This window comes from Lissotriton vulgaris, chromosome 11 (genome assembly GCF_964263255.1).
Source record: "Lissotriton vulgaris chromosome 11, aLisVul1.2, whole genome shotgun sequence".
NCBI classification, from domain to species: Eukaryota; Metazoa; Chordata; class Amphibia; order Caudata; family Salamandridae; genus Lissotriton; species Lissotriton vulgaris.
In genome coordinates, this window is record NC_141699.1 from 106724121 (window position 1) to 106746310 (window position 22190).

The 22190-nt window shown below is 55.1% G+C and overlaps 2 protein-coding genes across 2 annotated transcripts in view; one reads left to right on the top strand and one right to left on the bottom strand.

Annotated features, from left to right (window-relative positions):
• The window catches only part of GNAZ (G protein subunit alpha z), a 313003-nt gene extending 297330 nt beyond the window's left edge, over positions 1-15673 (bottom strand). Inside the window, exon 1 of the mRNA XM_086942803.1 lies at positions 15301-15673. The gene's annotated coding sequence lies outside the window, so the exon portion shown is untranslated. The remainder of the gene's footprint in view (positions 1-15300) is intronic.
• RSPH14 (radial spoke head 14 homolog) overlaps positions 1-22190 on the top strand; it is a 590080-nt gene that overhangs the window by 418220 nt on the left and 149670 nt on the right. The window lies entirely within an intron of this gene.

Genomic DNA, 22190 nt, shown 5'->3' on the forward strand with positions numbered 1-22190 from the left:
CTGCATGCCTACCCTCGTCCACCCTCTCTTACTCTTCCCACCCCTCTTCTGCATGCCTACCCTCGTCCACCCTCTCTTACTCTTCCCACCCCTCTTCTGCATGCCTACCCTCGTCCACCCTCTCTTACTCTTCCCACCCCTCTTCTGCATGCCTACCCTCGTCCACCCTCTTTTACTCTTCCCACCACTCTTCTGCATGCCTACCCTCGTCCACCCTCTCTTACTCTTCCCACCCCTCTTCTGCGTGCCTACCCTCGTCCAGCCTCTCTTACTCTCCCCACCCCTCTTCTGCATGCCTACCCTTGTCCAGCCTCTCTTACTCTCCCCATCCTTCTTCTGCGTGCCTACCCTCGTCCAGCCTCTTACTATCCCCACCCCTCTTCTGCATGCCTACCCTCGTCCACCCTCTCTTACTCTTCCCATCCTTCTTCTGCATGCTTACCCTCGTCCACCCTCTCTTACTCTCCCCACCCCTCTTCTGCATGCCTACCCTCGTCCAGCCTCTCTTACTCTCCCCATCCTTCTTCTGCGTGCCTACCCTCGTCCAGCCTCTTACTCTCCCCACCCCTCTTCTGCATGCCTACCCTCATCCACCCTCTCTTACTCTTCCCACCCCTCTTCTGCATGCCTACCCTTGTCCAGCCTCTCTTACTCTCCCCACCCCTCTTCTGCATGCCTACCCTCGTCCAGCCTCTCTTACTCTTCCCACCCCTCTTCTGCATGCCTACCCTCGTCCAGTCTCTCTTACTCTTCCCACCCCTCTTCTGCATGCCTACCCTCGTCCTGCCTCTCTTATTCTTCCCACCCCTCTTCTGCATGCCTACCCTCGTCCACCCTCTCTTACTCTTCCCACCCTTCTTCTGCATGCCTACCCTCGTCCAGCCTCTCTTACTCTCCCCACCCCTCTTCTGCATGCCTACCCTCGTCCACCCTCTCTTACTCTCCCCACCCCTCTTCTGCATGCCTACCCTCGTCCACCCTCTCTTACTCTCCCCACCCCTCTTCTGCATGCCTACCCTCGTCCACCCTCTCTTACTCTCCCCACCCTTCTTCTGCATGCCTACCCTCGTCCACCCTCTCTTACTCTTCCCACCCTTCTTCTGCATGCCTACCCTCGTCCACCCTCTCTTACTCTCCCCACCCCTCTTCTGCATGTCTACCCTCGTCCACCCTCTCTTACTCTCCTCACCCCTCTTCTGCATGCCTACCCTCGTCCACCCTCTCTTACTCTTCCCACCCCTCTTCTGCATGCCTACCCTCGTCCACCCTCTCTTACTCTTCCCACCCCTCTTCTGCATGCCTACCCTCGTCCACCCTCTCTTACTCTTCCCACCCCTCTTCTGCATGCCTACCCTCGTCCACCCTCTTGATCTCTTCCCACCCTTCTTCTGCATGCCTACCCTCGTCCACCCTCTCTTACTCTTCCCACCCCTCTTCTGCATGCCTACCCTCGTCCACCCTCTCTTACTCTTCCCATCCTTCTTCTGCATGCTTACCCTCGTCCACCCTCTCTTACTCTCCCCACCCCTCTTCTGCGTGCCTACCCTCGTCCAGCCTCTCTTACTCTCCCCACCCCTCTTCTGCATGCCTACCCTCGTCCAGCCTCTCTTACTCTCCCCATCCTTCTTCTGCGTGCCTACCCTCGTCCAGCCTCTTACTCTCCCCACCCCTCTTCTGCATGACTGCCCTCGTCCACCCTCTCTTACTCTTCCCACCCCTCTTCTGCATGCCTACCCTCGTCCAGCCTCTCTTACTCTCCCCACCCCTCTTCTGCATGCCTACCCTCGTCCAGCCTCTCTTACTCTTCCCACCCCTCTTCTGCATGTCTGCCCTCGTCCAGCCTCTCTTACTCTCCCCACCCCTCTTCTGCATGCCTACCCTCGTCCACCCTCTCTTACTCTCCCCATCCTTCTTCTGCATGCTTACCCTCGTCCACCCTCTCTTACTCTCCCCACCCCTCTTCTGCGTGCCTACCCTCGTCCAGCCTCTCTTACTCTCCCCACCCCTCTTCTGCATGCCTACCCTCGTCCAGCCTCTCTTACTCTCCCCATCCTTCTTCTGCGTGCCTACCCTCGTCCAGCCTCTTACTCTCCCCACCCCTCTTCTGCATGCCTACCCTCGTCCAGCCTCTCTTACTCTCCCCATCCTTCTTCTGCATGCCTACCCTCGTCCACCCTCTCTTACTCTTCCCACCCCTCTTCTGCATGCCTACCCTCGTCCACCCTCTCATATTCTTCCCACCCCTCTTCTGCATGCCTACCCTCGTCCACCCTTTCTTACTCTCCCCATCCTTCTTCTGCATGCCTACCCTCGTCCACCCTCTCTTACTCTTCCCACCCCTCTTCTGCATGCCTACCCTCGTCCACCCTCTCTTATTCTTCCCACCCCTCTTCTGCATGCCTACCCTCGTCCACCCTCTCTTACTCTCCCCACCCCTCTTCTGCATGCCTACCCTCGTCCACCCTCTCTTACTCTCCCCACCCCTCTTCTCCATGCCTACCCTCGTCCACCCTCTCTTATTCTTCCCACCCCTCTTCTGCATGCCTACCCTCGTCTACCCTCTCTTACTCTCCCCACCCCTCTTCTGCATGCCTACCCTCGTCCAGCCTCTCTTACTCTTCCCACCCCTCTTCTGCATGCCTACCCTCGTCCAGCCTCTCTTACTCTCCCCACCCCTCTTCTGCATGCCTACCCTCGTCCACCCTCTCTTACTCTTCCCACCCCTCTTCTGCATGCCTACCCTCGTCCAGCCTCTCTTACTCTTCCCACCCCTCTTCTGCATGCCTACCCTCGTCCACCCTCTCTTACTCTCCCCACCCTTCTTCTGCATGCCTACCCTCGTCCAGTCTCTCTTACTCTTCCCACCCCTCTTCTGCATGCCTACCCTCGTCCACCCTCTCTTACTCTCCCCATCCTTCTTCTGCATGCCTACCCTCGTCCACCCTCACTTATTCTTCCCACCCCTCTTCTGCATGCCTACCCTCGTCCACCCTCTCTTACTCTCCCCATCCTTCTTATGCCTACCCTCGTCCACCCTCTCTTACTCTTCCCACCCCTCTTCTACATGCCTACCCTCGTCCACCCTCTCTTACTCTTCCCACCCCTCTTCTGCATGCCTACCCTCGTCCACCCTCTCTTACTCTCCCCACCCCTCTTCTGCATGCCTACCCTCGTCCAGCCTCTCTTACTCTTCCCACCCCTCTTCTGCATGCCTACCCTCGTCCACCCTCTCTTATTCTTCCCACTCCTCTTCTGCATGCCTACCCTCGTCCAGCCTCTCTTACTCTCCCCACCCCTCTTCTGCATGCCTACCCTCGTCCAGCCTCTCTTACTCTCCCCACCCCTCTTCTGCATGCCTACCCTCGTCCACCCTCTCTTACTCTCCCCACCCCTCTTCTGCATGCCTACCCTCGTCCACCCTCTCTTACTCTTCCCACCCCTCTTCTGCATGCCTACCCTCGTCCACCCTCTCTTACTCTCCCCATCCTTCTTCTGCATGCCTACCCTCGTCCACCCTCTCTTACTCTTCCCACCCCTCTTCTGCATGCCTACCCTCGTCCAGCCTCTCTTATTCTTCCCACCCCTCTTCTGCATGCCTACCCTCGTCCACCCTCTCTTACTCTCCCCACCCCTCTTCTGCATGCCTACCCTCGTCCACCCTCTCTTATTATTCCCACCCCTCTTCTGCATGCCTACCCTCGTCTACCCTCTCTTACTCTTCCCACCCCTCTTCTGCATGCCTACCCTCGTCCACCCTCTCTTACTCTCCCCACCCCTCTTCTGCATGCCTACCCTCGTCCACCCTCTCTTACTCTTCCCACCCCTCTTCTGCATGCCTACCCTCGTCCAGCCTCTCTTACTCTTCCCACCCCTCTTCTGCATGCCTACCCTCGTCCTGCCTCTCTTACTCTTCCCACCCCTCTTCTGCATGCCTACCCTCGTCCAGCCTCTCTTACTCTCCCCACCCCTCTTCTGCATGCCTACCCTCGTCCACCCTCTCTTACTCTCCCCACCCCTCTTCTGCATGCCTACCCTCGTCCACCCTCTCTTACTCTCCCCACCCCTCTTCTGCATGCCTACCCTCGTCCAGCCTCTCTTACTCTCCCCACCCCTCTTCTGCATGCCTACCCTCGTCCACCCTCTCTTACTCTTCCCACCCCTCTTCTGCATGCCTTCCCTCGTCCACCCTCTCTTACTCTCCCCATCCTTCTTCTGCATGCCTACCCTCGTCCACCCTCTCTTACTCTCCCCATCCTTCTTCTGCATGCCTACCCTCGTCCACCCTCTCTTACTCTTCCCACCCTTCTTCTGCATGCCTACCCTCGTCCACCCTCTCTTACTCTCCCCACCCCTCTTCTGCATGCCTACCCTCGTCCACCCTCTCTTACTCTCCTCACCCCTCTTCTGCATGCCTACCCTCGTCCACCCTCTCTTACTCTTCCCACCCCTCTTCTGCATGCCTACCCTCGTCCACCCTCTCTTACTCTTCGCACCCCTCTTCTGCATGCCTACCCTCGTCCACCCTCTCTTACTCTTCCCACCCCTCTTCAAAGGCCTACCCTCGTCCACCCTATTGATCTCTTCCCACCCTTCTTCTGCATGCCTACCCTCGTCCACCCTCACTTATTCTTCCCACCCCTCTTCTGCATGCCTACCCTCGTCCACCCTCTCTTACTCTCCCCATCCTTCTTCTACATGCCTACCCTCGTCCACCCTCTCTTACTCTTCACACCCCTCTTCTGCATGCCTACCCTCGTCCACCCTCTCTTACTCTTCCCACCCCTCTTCTGCATGCCTACCCTCGTCCACCCTCTCTTACTCTTCCCACCCCTCTTCTGCATGCCTACCCTCGTCCACCCTCTCTTACTCTCCCCACCCCTCTTCTGCATGCCTACCCTCGTCCAGCCTCTCTTACTCTTCCCACCCCTCTTCTGCATGCCTACCCTCGTCCACCCTCTCTTATTCTTCCCACTCCTCTTCTGCATGCCTACCCTCGTCCAGCCTCTCTTACTCTCCCCACCCCTCTTCTGCATGCCTACCCTCGTCCAGCCTCTCTTACTCTCCCCACCCCTCTTCTGCATGCCTACCCTCGTCCACCCTCTCTTACTCTCCCCACCCCTCTTCTGCATGCCTACCCTCGTCCACCCTCTCTTACTCTTCCCACCCCTCTTCTGCATGCCTACCCTCGTCCACCCTCTCTTACTCTCCCCATCCTTCTTCTGCATGCCTACCCTCGTCCACCCTCTCTTACTCTTCCCACCCCTCTTCTGCATGCCTACCCTCGTCCAGCCTCTCTTATTCTTCCCACCCCTCTTCTGCATGCCTACCCTCGTCCACCCTCTCTTACTCTCCCCACCCCTCTTCTGCATGCCTACCCTCGTCCACCCTCTCTTATTCTTCCCACCCCTCTTCTGCATGCCTACCCTAGTCTACCCTCTCTTACTCTTCCCACCCCTCTTCTGCATGCCTACCCTCGTCCACCCTCTCTTACTCTCCCCACCCCTCTTCTGCATGCCTACCCTCGTCCACCCTCTCTTACTCTCCCCACCCCTCTTCTGCATGCCTACCCTCGTCCAGCCTCTATTACTCTTCCCACCCCTCTTCTGCATGCCTACCCTCGTCCAGCCTCTCTTACTCTTACCACCCCTCTTCTGCATGCCTACCCTCGTCCTGCCTCTCTTATTCTTCCCACCCCTCTTCTGCATGCCTACCCTTGTCCACCCTCTCTTACTCTTCCCACCCTTCTTCTGCATGCCTACCCTCGTCCAGCCTCTCTTACTCTCCCCACCCCTCTTCTGCATGCCTACCCTCGTCCACCCTCTCTTACTCTCCCCACCCCTCTTCTGCATGCCTACCCTCGTCCACCCTCTCTTACTCTCCCCACCCCTCTTCTGCATGCCTACCCTCGTCCCGCCTCTCTTACTCTCCCCACCCCTCTTCTGCATGCCTACCCTCGTCCACCCTCTCTTACTCTTCCCACCCCTCTTCTGCATGCCTACCCTCGTCCAGCCTCTCTTACTCTCCCCACCCCTCTTCTGCATGCCTACCCTCGTCCAGCCTCTCTTACTCTTCCCACCCCTCTTCTGCATGCCTGCCCTCGTCCAGCCTCTCTTACTCTTCCCACCCCTCTTCTGCATGCCTGCCCTCGTCCAGCCTCTCTTACTCTCCCCACCCCTCTTCTGCATGCCTACCCTCGTCCACCCTCTCTTACTCTCCCCACCCCTCTTCTGCATGCCTACCCTCGTCCAGCCTCTCTTACTCTCCCCACCCCTCTTCTGCATGCCTACCCTTGTCCAGCCTCTCTTACTCTCCCCATCCTTCTTCTGCGTGCCTACCCTCGTCCAGCCTCTTACTCTCCCCACCCCTCTTCTGCATGCCTACCCTTGTCCAGCCTCTCTTACTCTCCCCATCCTTCTTCTGCATGCCTACCCTCGTCCACCCTCTCTTACTCTTCCCACCCCTCTTCTGCACGCCTACCCTCGTCCACCCTCTCTTATTCTTCCCACCCCTCTTCTGCATGCCTACCCTTGTCCACCCTCTCTTACTCTCCCCACCCCTCTTCTGCATGCCTACCCTCGTCCACCCTCTCTTACTCTTCCCACCCCTCTTCTGCATGCCTACCCTCGTCCAGCCTCTCTTATTCTTCCCACCCCTCTTCTGCATGCCTACCCTCGTCCACCCTCTCTTACTCTCCCCACCCCTCTTCTGCATGCCTACCCTCGTCCACCCTCTCTTATTCTTCCCACCCCTCTTCTGCATGCCTACCCTAGTCTACTCTCTCTTACTCTCCCCACCCCTCTTCTGCATGCCTACCCTCGTCCAGCCTCTCTTACTCTTCCCACCCCTCTTCTGCATGCCTACCCTCGTCCAGCCTCTCTTACTCTCCCCACCCCTCTTCTGCATGCCTACCCTCGTCCACCCTCTCTTACTCTTCCCACCCCTCTTCTGCATGCCTACCCTCGTCCACCCTCTCTTACTCTCCCCACCCTTCTGCATGCCTACCCTCGTCCAGCCTCTCTTACTCTCCCCACCCCTCTTCTGCATGCCTACCCTCGTCCACCCTCTCTTACTCTTCCCACCCCTCTTCTGCATGCCTTCCCTCGTCCACCCTCTCTTACTCTCCCCATCCTTCTTCTGCATGCCTACCCTCGTCCACCCTCTCTTACTCTCCCCATCCTTCTTCTGCATGCCTACCCTCGTCCACCCTCTCTTACTCTTCCCACCCTTCTTCTGCATGCCTACCCTCGTCCACCCTCTCTTACTCTCCCCACCCCTCTTCTGCATGCCTACCCTCGTCCACCCTCTCTTACTCTCCTCACCCCTCTTCTGCATGCCTACCCTCGTCCACCCTCTCTTACTCTTCCCACCCCTCTTCTGCATGCCTACCCTCGTCCACCCTCTCTTACTCTTCCCACCCCTCTTCTGCATGCCTACCCTCGTCCACCCTCTCTTACTCTTCCCACCCCTCTTCTGCATGCCTACCCTCGTCCACCCTCTCTTACTCTTCCCACCCCTCTTCTGCATGCCTACCCTCGTCCACCCTCTCTTACTCTTCCCACCCTTCTTCTGCATGCCTACCCTCGTCCACCCTCTCTTACTCTTCCCACCCCTCTTCTGCATGCCTACCCTCGTCCACCCTCTCTTACTCTTCCCATCCTTCTTCTGCATGCTTACCCTCGTCCACCCTCTCTTACTCTCCCCACCCCTCTTCTGCATGCCTACCCTCGTCCAGCCTCTCTTACTCTCCCCACCCCTCTTCTGCATGCCTACCCTCGTCCAGCCTCTCTTACTCTCCCCATCCTTCTTCTGCGTGCCTACCCTCGTCCAGCCTCTTACTCTCCCCACCCCTCTTCTGCATGCCTGCCCTCGTCCACCCTCTCTTACTCTTCCCACCCCTCTTCTGCATGCCTACCCTCGTCCAGCCTCTCTTACTCTCCCCACCCCTCTTCTGCATGCCTACCCTCGTCCAGCCTCTCTTACTCTTCCCACCCCTCTTCTGCATGCCTGCCCTCGTCCAGCCTCTCTTACTCTCCCCACCCCTCTTCTGCATGCCTACCCTCGTCCACCCTCTCTTACTCTCCCCATCCTTCTTCTGCATGCTTACCCTCGTCCACCCTCTCTTACTCTCCCCACCCCTCTTCTGCGTGCCTACCCTCATCCAGCCTCTCTTACTCTCCCCACCCCTCTTCTGCATGCCTACCCTCGTCCAGCCTCTCTTACTCTCCCCATCCTTCTTCTGCGTGCCTACCCTCGTCCAGCCTCTTACTCTCCCCACCCCTCTTCTGCATGCCTACCCTCGTCCAGCCTCTCTTACTCTACCCATCCTTCTTCTGCATGCCTACCCTCGTCCACCCTCTCTTACTCTTCCCACCCCTCTTCTGCATGCCTACCCTCGTCCACCCTCTCTTATTCTTCCCACCCCTCTTCTGCATGCCTACCCTCGTCCACCCTCTCTTACTCTCCCCATCCTTCTTCTGCATGCCTACCCTCGTCCACCCTCTCTTACTCTTCCCACCCCTCTTCTGCATGCCTACCCTCGTCCACCCTCTCTTATTCTTCCCACCCCTCTTCTGCATGCCTACCCTCGTCCACCCTCTCTTACTCTCCCCACCCCTCTTCTGCATGCCTACCCTCGTCCACCCTCTCTTACTCTCCCCACCCCTCTTCTCCATGCCTACCCTCGTCCAGCCTCTCTTACTCTTCCCACCCCTCTTCTGCATGCCTACCCTCGTCCACCCTCTCTTACTCTTCCCACCCCTCTTCTGCATGCCTACCCTCGTCCACCCTCTCTTACTCTTCCCACCCCTCTTCTGCATGCCTACCCTCGTCCACCCTCTCTTACTCTCCCCACCCTTCTGCATGCCTACCCTCGTCCACCCTCTCTTACTCTTCCCACCCCTCTTCTGCATGCCTACCCTCGTCCACCCTCTCTTACTCTTCCCACCCCTCTTCTGCGTGCCTACCCTCGTCCACCCTCTCTTACTCTTCCCACCCCTCTTCTGCGTGCCTACCCTCGTCCACCCTCTCTTACTCTTCCCACCCCTCTTCTGCGTGCCTACCCTCGTCCACCCTCTCTTACTCTTCCCACCCCTCTTCTGCGTGCCTACCCTCGTCCAGCCTCTCTTACTCTCCCCACCCCTCTTCTGCATGCCTACCCTCGTCCAGCCTCTCTTACTCTCCCCATCCTTCTTCTGCGTGCCTACCCTCGTCCAGCCTCTTACTCTCCCCACCCCTCTTCTGCATGCCTACCCTCGTCCACCCTCTCTTACTCTTCCCATCCTTCTTCTGCATGCTTACCCTCGTCCACCCTCTCTTACTCGCCCCACCCCTCTTCTGCATGCCTACCCTCGTCCACCCTCTCTTACTCTCCCCACCCCTCTTCTGCATGCCTACCCTCGTCCACCCTCTCTTACTCTCCCCACCCCTCTTCTGCATGCCTACCCTCGTCCACCCTCTCTTACTCTTCCCATCCTTCTTCTGCATGCTTACCCTCGTCCACCCTCTCTTACTCTCCCCACCCCTCTTCTGCATGCCTACCCTCGTCCACCCTCTCTTACTCTCCCCACCCCTCTTCTGCATGCCTACCCTCGTCCACCCTCTCTTACTCTTCCCATCCTTCTTCTGCATGCCTACCCTCGTCCAGCCTCTCTTACTCTCCCCACCCCTCTTCTGCATGCCTACCCTCGTCCACCCTCTCTTACTCTTCCCATCCTTCTTCTGCATGCCTACCCTCGTCCAGCCTCTCTTACTCTCCCCACCCCTCTTCTGCATGCCTACCCTCGTCCACCCTCTCTTATTCTTCCCACCCCTCTTCTGCATGCCTACCCTCGTCCACCCTCTCTTACTCTCCCCACCCCTCTTCTGCATGCCTACCCTCGTCCACCATCTCTTACTCTCCCCACCCCTCTTCTGCGTGCCTACCCTCGTCCACCCTCTCTTACTCTCCCCACCCCTCTTCTGCATGCCTACCCTCGTCCACCCTCTCTTACTCTCCCCACCCCTCTTCTGCATGCCTACCCTTGTCCAGCCTCTCTTACTCTCCCCATCCTTCTTCTGCGTGCCTACCCTCGTCCAGCCTCTTACTCTCCCCACCCCCCTTCTGCATGCCTACCCTCATCCACCCTCTCTTACTCTTCCCACCCCTCTTCTGCATGCCTACCCTCGTCCACCCTCTCTTACTCTTCCCACCCCTCTTCTGCATGCCTACCCTCGTCCACCCTCTCTTACTCTCCCCGCCCCTCTTCTGCATGCCTACCCTCGTCCACCCTCTCTTACTCTCCCCACCCTTCTGCATGCCTACCCTCGTCCAGCCTCTCTTACTCTTCCCACCCCTCTTCTGCATGCCTACCCTCGTCCACCCTCTCTTACTCTCCCCGCCCCTCTTCTGCATGCCTACCCTCGTCCACCCTCTCTTACTCTCCCCACCCCTCTTCTGCATGCCTACCCTCGTCCACCCTCTCTTACTCTCCCCACCCCTCTTCTGCATGCCTACCCTCGTCCACCATCTCTTACTCTCCCCACCCCTCTTCTGCATGCCTACCCTCGTCCAGCCTCTCTTACTCTCCCCACCCCTCTTCTGCATGCCTACCCTCGTCCAGCCTCTCTTATTTTTCCCACCCCTCTTCTGCATGCCTACCCTCGTCCACCATCTCTTACTCTCCCCACCCCTCTTCTGCATGCCTACCCTCGTCCAGCCTCTCTTACTCTCCCCACCCCTCTTCTGCATGCCTACCCTCGTCCAGCCTCTCTTATTCTTCCCACCCCTCTTCTGCATGCCTACCCTCGTCCACCCTCTCTTACTCTTCCCATCCTTCTTCTGCATGCCTACCCTCGTCCAGCCTCTCTTACTCTCCCCACCCCTCTTCTGCATGCCTACCCTCGTCCACCCTCTCTTACTCTTCCCATCCTTCTTCTGCATGCCTACCCTCGTCCAGCCTCTCTTACTCTCCCCACCCCTCTTCTGCATGCCTACCCTCGTCCACCCTCTCTTATTCTTCCCACCCCTCTTCTGCATGCCTACCCTCGTCCACCCTCTCTTACTCTCCCCACCCCTCTTCTGCATGCCTACCCTCGTCCACCATCTCTTACTCTCCCCACCCCTCTTCTGCGTGCCTACCCTCGTCCACCCTCTCTTACTCTCCCCACCACTCTTCTGCATGCCTACCCTCGTCCACCCTCTCTTACTCTCCCCACCCCTCTTCTGCATGCCTACCCTTGTCCAGCCTCTCTTACTCTCCCCATCCTTCTTCTGCGTGCCTACCCTCGTCCAGCCTCTTACTCTCCCCACCCCCCTTCTGCATGCCTACCCTCATCCACCCTCTCTTACTCTTCCCACCCCTCTTCTGCATGCCTACCCTCGTCCACCCTCTCTTACTCTTCCCACCCCTCTTCTGCATGCCTACCCTCGTCCACCCTCTCTTACTCTCCCCGCCCCTCTTCTGCATGCCTACCCTCGTCCACCCTCTCTTACTCTCCCCACCCTTCTGCATGCCTACCCTCGTCCAGCCTCTCTTACTCTTCCCACCCCTCTTCTGCATGCCTACCCTCGTCCACCCTCTCTTACTCTCCCCGCCCCTCTTCTGCATGCCTACCCTCGTCCACCCTCTCTTACTCTCCCCACCCCTCTTCTGCATGCCTACCCTCGTCCACCCTCTCTTACTCTCCCCACCCCTCTTCTGCATGCCTACCCTCGTCCACCATCTCTTACTCTCCCCACCCCTCTTCTGCATGCCTACCCTCGTCCAGCCTCTCTTACTCTCCCCACCCCTCTTCTGCATGCCTACCCTCGTCCAGCCTCTCTTATTTTTCCCACCCCTCTTCTGCATGCCTACCCTCGTCCACCATCTCTTACTCTCCCCACCCCTCTTCTGCATGCCTACCCTCGTCCAGCCTCTCTTACTCTCCCCACCCCTCTTCTGCATGCCTACCCTCGTCCAGCCTCTCTTATTCTTCCCACCCCTCTTCTGCATGCCTACCCTCGTCCACCCTCTCTCTCTCCCATCCCTTCTCTCCATGCCTACCTCCATCACCCTCTCTCTCCCATCCCTTCTCTCCATGCCTACCTCCACCACCCCCTCTCTCTCTCCATCCCTTCTCTCCATACCTACCTCCATCCGACCTCTTTCATTCTACCTCCTTCCGTCCTCTCTCACCAGGTCCCCGCCGCTGCTCCCTACAGATCCTCTCCAAATCTATCCCCGTGATTCCCCTCACTTCACGCTTCTTTCTTCTCATCAAGACTACCTCCAACCATGCTTTCATGATCGCCTCGTCCCTCCTGGCTTTCTCCGTGCCCAGCTACCTCTGTTCGCTCTCATTGGACCTCTCCTCTTCTCGGTCTACCTCCGCTCCTCGTGTCCAACCTACCTCCTTCCTGCCTCTTGTTCTCCCTCCATCGTTCTGTTTCTACCATCCCACTTCTCGTTCTACCACTAGCCATCCTAGCTACCTCCAGCACTTCTCCAAGTCTACCTTCACTCATTCCCTCATCCTTTCTTCTTCCCTCTTTTCCTTCTCTCCCATCCCTTCCTTGTACGCCGGCACACCCCCTCTCTCACTCTGAGGCCACCCAGCCCCCCTCTCCACCCCTCCCATCCTGTTTCCTCCCAGCCTCCTCCTTGCATCCTCTGCTGTTTGTCTCCAGCTCACCGCCTCATTCCTCATCCTTCTCTCTCGGTCTTCCTCCCAAGTCTCTGTCTTCGTTGCTTCTTTCTCTATCCTCATTTCTCTTGTCTGTACCTTTCTCTCCTTGGTACCTTTAAACCGCCGTGTCCTGTCAGCGCCATGCCTCCTACCTCTGCCTGCTCTGTCCGTGTGCCTCCACCCTTCTTGTTATACCTCCGCCCTTTCGTCCTGCCTCAATCCTTCCTTTATTTTGGTTTGGCTCTCCAATCCCACCCCCAATAAGCCCTAGCCACGCTCTCTTTCCCTCCCCTATAGCCCCCCAATACCCCTCTCTCTCCCTTTACGCTGCCTCTCGTCATCTTACATTCTGCCTCATTCCTTCGTCCTATTCACCATTCTCCCTAAAACGCTCCTCTTTCTGCCTCCCTCTCTTCTGTCTCCACCTCTGCCCGTTTCCTACCTCAGTCCTTCCTTTATGTTTTCTCTCTTCTCCCACTTCTCTATGTGCACCTGTCCCTTCGACTGTATCATGTCCTTCTTATTCTCTCCACCCCTTCAGTCGCTGCCCCTCCCCCCGCACTCTGCCACACTCCATCTCTTCGTCTCTCGTTATGCCTCGTCTCCCGCGATCTCTCTCTCGTGCCGCTCTCTCTCCCGCCCCTCTCACTCGTCGCCGTCTCTTTTCCTCTCCCAGCTCCACGCCGCTTCTCTCGCTCTCTCCCTTCTTTCTCCACATCTCCCTTCTTTCTCTACATCTCCCCTCTCCCTCTCACCCCCTCCTGGTCTCGTTTCCCACGCCTCTCTCCTCCGTCTCTCTGTCTCTGCCACAGTCCTTTCGTGTCCCATGCTCTCGTCTCCACCCTCACCGCCCTTTCCCACTGGACGCTCACCTCTCCCTCCTGACTCCTCCTTCTCTCGCTACGCCTTCTACTCTTCTCACTCACTCTTTGTTATTCCTCGCCAATCTCCCCGTTTTGGCGATTGTTTTCGTCTCTCCCTTCTCATTCGTGAGACATTGCTCCCCCTCAATCTGCATCAGTCACTCCCGGGTCCCTCTCCCATTCCATCCCTCCTTCCTCATTCCACGCCGTCCTCTCCATCGTCCGCCCTCGTTATTCCCCACACACGTCGCTCCCTTACCGGTGCTCACCCCTCACCCAGCCTCATCCCTCACCCATCCCTCCCTCACCCGTCCTCACCCCTCATCCCTCGCTACCTCACTCATTCAGCGCTCCCTCGCCCAGCCTCATCCATCGTTCTCTTGCTGATCATCATCCCTCACAAATCGCTCCCTCTCCCAGTCGCATCCCTCATCCCAACTCATCTCTCATCCATCACTCCCTCACCCATCCCTCACTCATCTCTCATTCATCGCTCCCTCACCCAGCCACATCCATCGCTCCCACACCCATCCTCATCCCTCACTATTAGCTCCCTCACCCAGCCCCATAACTCATCCTCATCCCTCGCTCACTCACTCATCATCATCCCTCACTCATCCCTCATTCATCGCTCCCTCGCCCAGCCTCATCCTCATCCCAACTCATCTCTCATCCGTCGCTCCCTCACCCATTCCTCACCCTAACTCATCCATTGCTCCCTCGCCTATCCTCATCAATCGCTCCCACACCCATCCTCATCCCTCACACATCGCTCCATCTCCCAGCCTCATCCCTCATCCCAACTAATCCACCCCCACCCCTCACACATCGGTCCCTCACCCAGCCTCATCGTAGCACATCCCTCATCCACCGTTCTCTCACCCATCTTCACGCTAACTCATCCCTTATCCATCCTCTCTCATCCATCCTCATCCCTCGCTCACTCACCCGTCCTCATCCCTCATCCATCGCTCACTCACCCATCATCATCCCTCACACATCGCTCCTTCACCTAGTCTCATCCGTCACCCTAACTCGTCCCTCCTTACCTCGTTTCCACTTTATTTCTTCACCCATCTCTCCTCCTCAGTATCTTCCCCAGCCACCTCACCCCAACCTCCATCCACTCCTCCTTTCCGATGCCATCTCCTTCCACTTCCCTCCAGTGCGCCCTCCCACTATTCATGCATCTCTCCCTCACCCTCCCTACTTTCTCACTGCATCCCCATTTCCCCTCGTACTTCCTTCCTCATCCTGTCTTCCTCTCCTCCACCCTCCCTAGACTGCCCCTCTCCATCACCCCCAGCTATCCACCCTCTTTCCTCCGCCCTTACTTTCGCACTCCCCATTCGTCTCTCCCTCATTCGCCCTATTTCCTCTCTCCTATTCCGTCTGTCCCTTTTCTCCATCTCCCATCCTACATCATCCCTCATCAGCCTTCTCACCCTGCCGCTGAACCTTCCTCCCGTTCCTCGCCCATCTCTCCTCTCCTTCAACCCCTTCCTTCCATGCTTACTCCATCCCTCGCTGCCTCCCCCACCACCACACACACATACCCTGCACAGTGCCTGCTGCCAGAGACTGACAGCTCCGAGTCCGGAGCCCAGCCGGCTCCATCCGTCCGGCAGCCCCTCCCTGCCCGGCACCCACCGCACCCCACCCCAGCCGTCTTTCTTGCTGTAATCCCCTCTCACTCCGGGGCCAGGCGTGGAGGGGCCGCTAATCCCCGACACGTTTATAAGAAAGCGCAGCGCCGGGGAGACGCAGAGCGCAGCCGCCGCCGCCGCCGGCTCACCTTGTCGCAGCCGCAGCCGGCGCGGGCGCCTCAGCCCCGGGCATCCCGGAGCCCCGGCATCCTTGGGCGCAGCGGGGACCGGCGAGGCCGCGGGCCGTGCGTCTCCTGCTCCGAGCGGGCTCCTCTCTCGCCTCCTCCGGCCTCAGGAAGGTGCAGCCGCGGCTCCCCTCGCTCTCTCCACCATGCTCCCCTGCTGAGAGGCAGGGAGCTGTTTTGTCATCACCCTGGGAGGGGGTGTGGGACGGGAGGGGGGCGTTAAAGGCAGAGAGCTTGTTTCCAAGTCAACAGAAGGTGGGGGGCTGGGGAGAGCTGTCTTTCTCCTGAAAGGAGGACCACACTCCACACAGCCCAGCTGCCTCTGTGTAAGGTGTCTGGGAAGCAAGTGTGGCGCCGGGCCTCCCGATTGGACGCTCTGGAAGATGCTCTGTGGACTGACAAGGGCGCTGGCCAATGACGGGGCTGGGAATAGACGCCTGGTGAGAAAGGAGGACCGGCGGTGTGAGATCCATGGCTCACTGCAGCAGCCGCCCTCTGCCATCCCATGCACCCATGGCACGCGTGTGAGTGCCTACCATGCCAACCAGGCAAACGCCTGGCATGACACGAATCTTTAATGGGAATTGGTGCCAGGAGTTTTGACGTCACACGTGTCCTGGCATTTGATGTGAGCTCTTCCTTTATTTGTGCTGATGGAATATTCCTTAACCATAGGATAGGGAAATGCACCCAGCATCTGGCGGTGGAAGAAGCTGTGAAATACAATCTGTTATTCGTGGGGGAATATGGCTGCGTTTAATGGGGACAACATTGACGGTGAAATGTCTCGCTGCTTTATGGTGTGCAAAGAAGTGATGGGTGGAATTCTTGAATTCATCTCAGCCACTGGTTATTACTCGGGGGGCTCATCCCAGTCCATCGTTATTCTGCACACCAGGCCACCTCAGTTTGGACCCAGCCATATGCAGATCAGCCTTGATCCTGGTCCAATGGGAACAGTCCAGACCCAACCGCCAGGCCAAGTCCTCTCTGAACCGGAACACAAGCAGCCCTGGACTGGTTTCTCCCTCGTTAGAGGGAGACACTAATGAGTATACAAATGAATCTCAGTTCAAGCCTTCCATCCATCAGTTTTTTATATACTTTGATATTTTAATGGGGTGTTCCCTGATATGTGATGGTGAAATACGCCTTGAGATGTTTCTGGGACATATTACCTGATGTCTGGTGGTGCAGTCTATCTGGATATTTAATTTGGACATAATCTCTGATGTTCAGTGGTGAAATATACCTGAATTTGTTGTATTTTTTCGGAGTCCTGGGGTATGTAGTGCAGTGCCGGCTCGCACAGGTAATGCTGTGGGGCGGTGGGCGGGGTGGGGCCCGGTAGGGGGGTAGTGGAGAGTAAGGAAATAAATAAATAAAAGCACTTACTTTGCGCTCGCAGCATCGCCAACACGGTGATGCTGCGAGCGCAAAGTAAGTGCTTTTATTTATTTCCTTACTCCCCGCTTTCCCGTCGTATTTCACACTCCATTATCCCCACCCAGCCCCACCCTTGCCCCGCCTCACCACCCCACAGCGATACCTGTGAGAGCCGCCACTGATGTAGTGGAAATTAGGCAGGCTCCCCAAGAACGTGCTTGGTTACTGCACGTGCACCCGGGGCTCTGGCATCAACTAGTGTTGCAGGGTTTCTTCCAGAGTCCAGTCCAATAAACCTTATTGACTGTAGCGGGCCGGTATTTATGACACATTGCAGCTACTAACAGGACACCAGGGCCGATCACACAATGAGTCAAGGTGAATGTCGCCCATCCCTTCACCCAGTCAGTGTAGGCTGCATCTTTCTAGGCATTTCCCACACTCCACACTGGCACAAAGGGGCTACACCACCCTGTCACAAGAAGGTGTATCCCAGTTTTCAGAGGGCTGTCAGGGATGGCAAGAAGGAGAGGCCACAGCCAAAACTGTGCGGCTCGAATGCTCTTTAATATTTCACGCTGGCAGTCGGCCAAACAGGCCCTAAAGAAGCTGCATTGGCTTCCGGTGGCTGCCAGGGTACAATTCAAAGCTATGTGCCTTGTTCAAAAAGCCATTCATAGAACAGGTCCGCCATCATGTTCCCCCTAGCCAATCCCTACCTCCCTCTCATAGCTCTCCGCTCCAGCTCGTTGCATCTAGCCACCACAACTAAAATCAATAAGACCCGCTGGGCTGGACGCTCATTCTCGCACAATGCTGCGAGAATATGGAATTCCCTCCCACTTGATCTTAGAGAGAACACCAACCCATGTCATTCAGGAGGTCTTTAAAAACGCAAATGTTTGGAAGAGCCTGTTAACCACCCCAGCCTACCGCCCTGGATTTCAGTTAAGCGCTGCGAGGCCACCGGGTAGTCTATGCGCTATATAAATTTAATTTTTCATTTCATTTCATGTGTATAACAGTGGACATGGTTTAGTCATCCCTAGCAGGGATGTACTATCATGTTAGGTTGACTTGCCCTGGCCACCAAACCTGCTTTGGTCAATCCTTTGTTCCCAAGTAAAGCAAGACATAATTTACACATCAATTGGCGCAACCCTTGTGGGTGGGCTATAGTCAGAGCCACTGGAATTACGCGGCAGGAGAGGGCCAAATTATATGGCAGGGTTAAGTAGACTAAGCAGCAAGAAAAGGCAAATTATGTGGCATAATGCAGCACATTTTGTAGTATTATTACTTCATCATTTTTAAACTTGGCAACACTGTCTGGGCATTGGTTGCACTTCATAAGTACCAGTTTAATACCCAAATATAGCAATAAGCAACAGAAAGGTGTGCAGTCCACCTTTGCATAGGGCCTTACACTGCGTGGCAACACTTGATGCTGCATATTTAGTAACGTTTGTACTGTTTGAGGCTAGAAACAATTTTTTTTGTTAGAATCTGCAGACTATGCGCCAGATGATGGATTATGTGGCAAATGTGGCAAATCTATAGTTATACAAAAACTGCCACACAATATCATAATTCCAGTGGCTCTGGCTATAGTGCTCCGGGAGCAGGAGGAGCTGGATGTCCATTGTGCTGTCGTAACTCTCTCCTTTACTCAGCACGTTGATTCTCAAACCTGTACCACAGAGCGGGAGCACAGAACAGACCTGCCATTCTCCACCACATAGGAGGGAGGGAAGACTCCAGTCTCTCTGTCCCTGGCGAAGGAGCGGTAGACACCCTCCACCTGGGCCAGGGATGCCTTCAGCACCCACCTTGTACTCTGCCAGCGACCCGCACTGAAAACACGGTGCACCCCAGTGGGCTCACAGTGTGTCCCATCTGCGGCGACTGGACGTCTGTTTGCGCCTCACAGGATCCCTCATCCCTGCACCGGTCTTTGATGGAGAAGGTCTTCTGATGTTCGATGGCTGACCTGTCATGCTGCCCCTACTGTCTTACTTGCAGCAATTTATTCATATGTTGCCAGGCCTCACTGCCAGCCTTCTATAATAATAATAATAGAATCATAATAATAATGGTGATGTTGATGTTGAGGATGAGGATGATGATGATGGAGACTTTATTTCCAAGAATACATCTTATAAAAATACCAGTGTTAAAATACGAGCATCATTTCAACAGACAAGACACACACATGCTTAATCCAAGAGGCATTCACATCTTCACATTCAAAAGATGAAGCTCACATTGCATCATTGACATCAAAGGCTCGATATTACACCAAATACCAATACGTCCTCAAGCACAGATTGTAAAACTTCTCAGAAGATTCTTTGATAGAGTTAACTGGTCACGCCAGAAAAACATGTCTCCTGTGCTCAGCTTGCTGGATTTTATACTATGGAGTATGTAGTGGCAGCCGAGTGCCCAGACATGCTCGCCAGCTCGGGCCTACACTCGTAGGATTCAGGAGGAGCAGAGGAGAGAGAGGCAAACCATTCAATAAAACATCCAACGCTGCGCCTTTTGCGCAGACTCCAACCCACAGCAGAGTTCGACAATCCCTGTTTTAAACTGAAGGAAAAGAAGTGTGAACGAACAACGGCAGAAAGATTTCCTCCCAGTCACTTAAGGAAACAAGCACAAGGAAGAAGCAGTGTTTTGTTCCGGATACACGGCGTCGACAAGGGTGCTGGTAACAGCCAGTTCCGCACAACAAGTCCCTGCTGCTGAAGCATGCACATATCTCTTCTGTGGAGGGAAAGAGGATGAGATGCAGTGCTTTATTTGAGCCGGAGTTTGCCGGTGCTCAACACGGCACCTTTTCCTAAACACCTGCGATACATGCGTGCAGCCAGTGTGCGGACATGCATAGTATCATGCAAACATGGGTGGCTGGAGTACCCTAATGACACATCCCAGCCACACCCTGGGCTCTGTATCCCGTAATTCACACATTCATGTTCTGTGTAAGGCATCTCGTGTACCACATGTTCGGCAGCTGGATTCATGTTCTCTGTATAGCTCTGACATTGGAGCCCTGCCTGTGCTGTACCCTACACTTTAAATAACATAAATGCTAGAACACACTTTCAGGTCAGATCTTTGACCCACAGCAGGTCTCATTGAACCATTCACGCATCTGATGTAAGTACCCCGGATGACGTTGGAGGGAGTTATCGTGATACATTCCATGTACAGTGTTCTGAAATGGCAAGGCTGCAGTAGCAGGAACTCTGTACAAACACGTCCTTTGCTCCCAGAAGCATCATACTTTATTCATCCAGTCATTTAACGTGGATTGCGTAACTCCCCACGCACCACTACGCTCGCCTATGTCGTCATAGCATTGTACATGGATAAGTGTCAACAAGGGTGACTTCCGCAGGAGAGTTCCGAGGCGCCTCGGAGACAAGAGGAGTGCAGCCAAAGATGTTAGAATTCTGAGGTGGAAAAATCACCTTGTAGATATGTACACAAATGCAATATTATGTTGTCACGACTCAGTCGCCCTCTGCAACAAGCATGGTTTGGGTGAGAAGTGGCATCGTGGGGCAACCATACATAAAATCAAAGTGCCAAGGCTCTGGTCAGGAGGCCACTGCAGCTGGCACCACACATTGCCCCCTGCTATGTGGCCAGTAATAGTAACAACACGACTACTAACCATCACACTGTAACAATTTTAACTATTTCAAGCCCCAAAAGCTATAAGAATGGCTTGGGCGGCATGTAATAGTAAACTTTAATGTATATAGAATTAATAATTAACTGTTGTTTTGGTCATCTCTAAATTAGCCAGACAGTGCCACCTAGTGGCAGACTGTCAAGCTCTTGTGTTGAGAATTAAGTCCCAGTACCGAGCACCAGAGACCACCGGGTCAAATTAAGCACAGCATGAAATATAGACGTACAAGCCATCCTGGGGGTTGTGGGTGGCTTCCATTTTAGGTACTGGGCATTCCGTATGAAACACATCAATCCACCCCAACACTCTATTTTGCCCGTCCAAAAGCTTGTCTTTTGGCAACGTTTTCACTACTTGGCTTAGTACATATAGATTACTACTAGTGAATTATATTCAAGTTCACCCTTCAGGGTAAAGTATTACAGCTTTCAATCAGTAAAGCGCCATCTAAATGGACATGAAATGACTAAAGGCAGCCCCTGACACATTTAGTCCCCAGAGTTGTATATCGTAGTCCAGACATCAGCAAGGTATAGACAAAGAAAAGGTGGCAGGGTAGTGGACAAGGTTCTGGCCGTAGCCGCAGCCCAGTAGGAACCAGAGCCAGAGATGGAAAGAGGCTGTACCACGATGTACAGTACATTGGGGTATGCCCTGTGTGACGTCACAGCAGTTGAGAATGTTTATTTGCCTTGTATAGCGCAGAGCCAAGACCCTTAACACATACTACAGTGTTGTGTGTCTGTCGGCCAGGTCATCAACAACATTGGGTGCCTGGAAATAAGATGATGACAGCATTGTATGCATGGGCCTTAATAATGACAAGTGGTGCTTGGATCCACACCGATCAAACGCAGCACTAAGCCACTATGCTAAGGACTGTGTGCTATTTGGATCCGAAATGTAGCTTCTCGAAAGCTCATGGCGGCACTTGTTTTCTCTAGAAGCTTCTCCAGTGAGGTAGCTCGAGAGCTACCAGTAGCTCTGCAGATACCTGTAAGTAGCTTTCGTGTGTGCATCCCACTATACTCAATGTGAAGCTTTTGCTTGGATGAATTAACATATGTATAGCACAACTGGAAAGGGAGTATTCAAGTTGAGATAGCTGATGTTTGGAGAAACATGGTTGAACTTCCAAAGTATATTTAAAGATGAAAGTTGAGTGATAAACCATGTGGCGTGGTGGAGGCTTATTACTCGATTTATGCCTGCAGAAAAAGTGCTTTGACGTCTCGTCAGGGGTAGTAAGCGCTATATAAAGGCAATTACAATATAATTACAATAACATTAGTGCCAGGGGCACTGCAGCTAGAGCTGGTATGTGTTACCCATGTAGAGGCATTCCAAGTGGATAAAACCTCTTTTGCATTACTGCTGGTAACCCTGCCTGATGCACTGAGGTGAACACTGCTGATCGTTGTACACCGGGGGAGTCGGGCACTACTGTCATCTTGTCTGATGTGGTCACTTTACTCCACAAATTATATTAGTTGCCCAGCATGGTTTTCATTGCACATCAGTAGCTCTTATTACAGAAACGATTTGAGACTCCTGGCACCAGATAATGGTGGCAACACTTGGAGCCAGCAGCAGGCATCCTTGCCACTTGCCAAGGGCTTTGGGAAAAGCACCATTGGTGCCCAGAGAGCAGCATTTTCAGGCTTGCTCGTCATTGGTTTGGGTGTGGCCGGCTATTGACGTCAGCATGTGACTAGTACTCTGCCAACTGTAAGTTAGATTAAAGTCCATAGTTTTTCTTTTT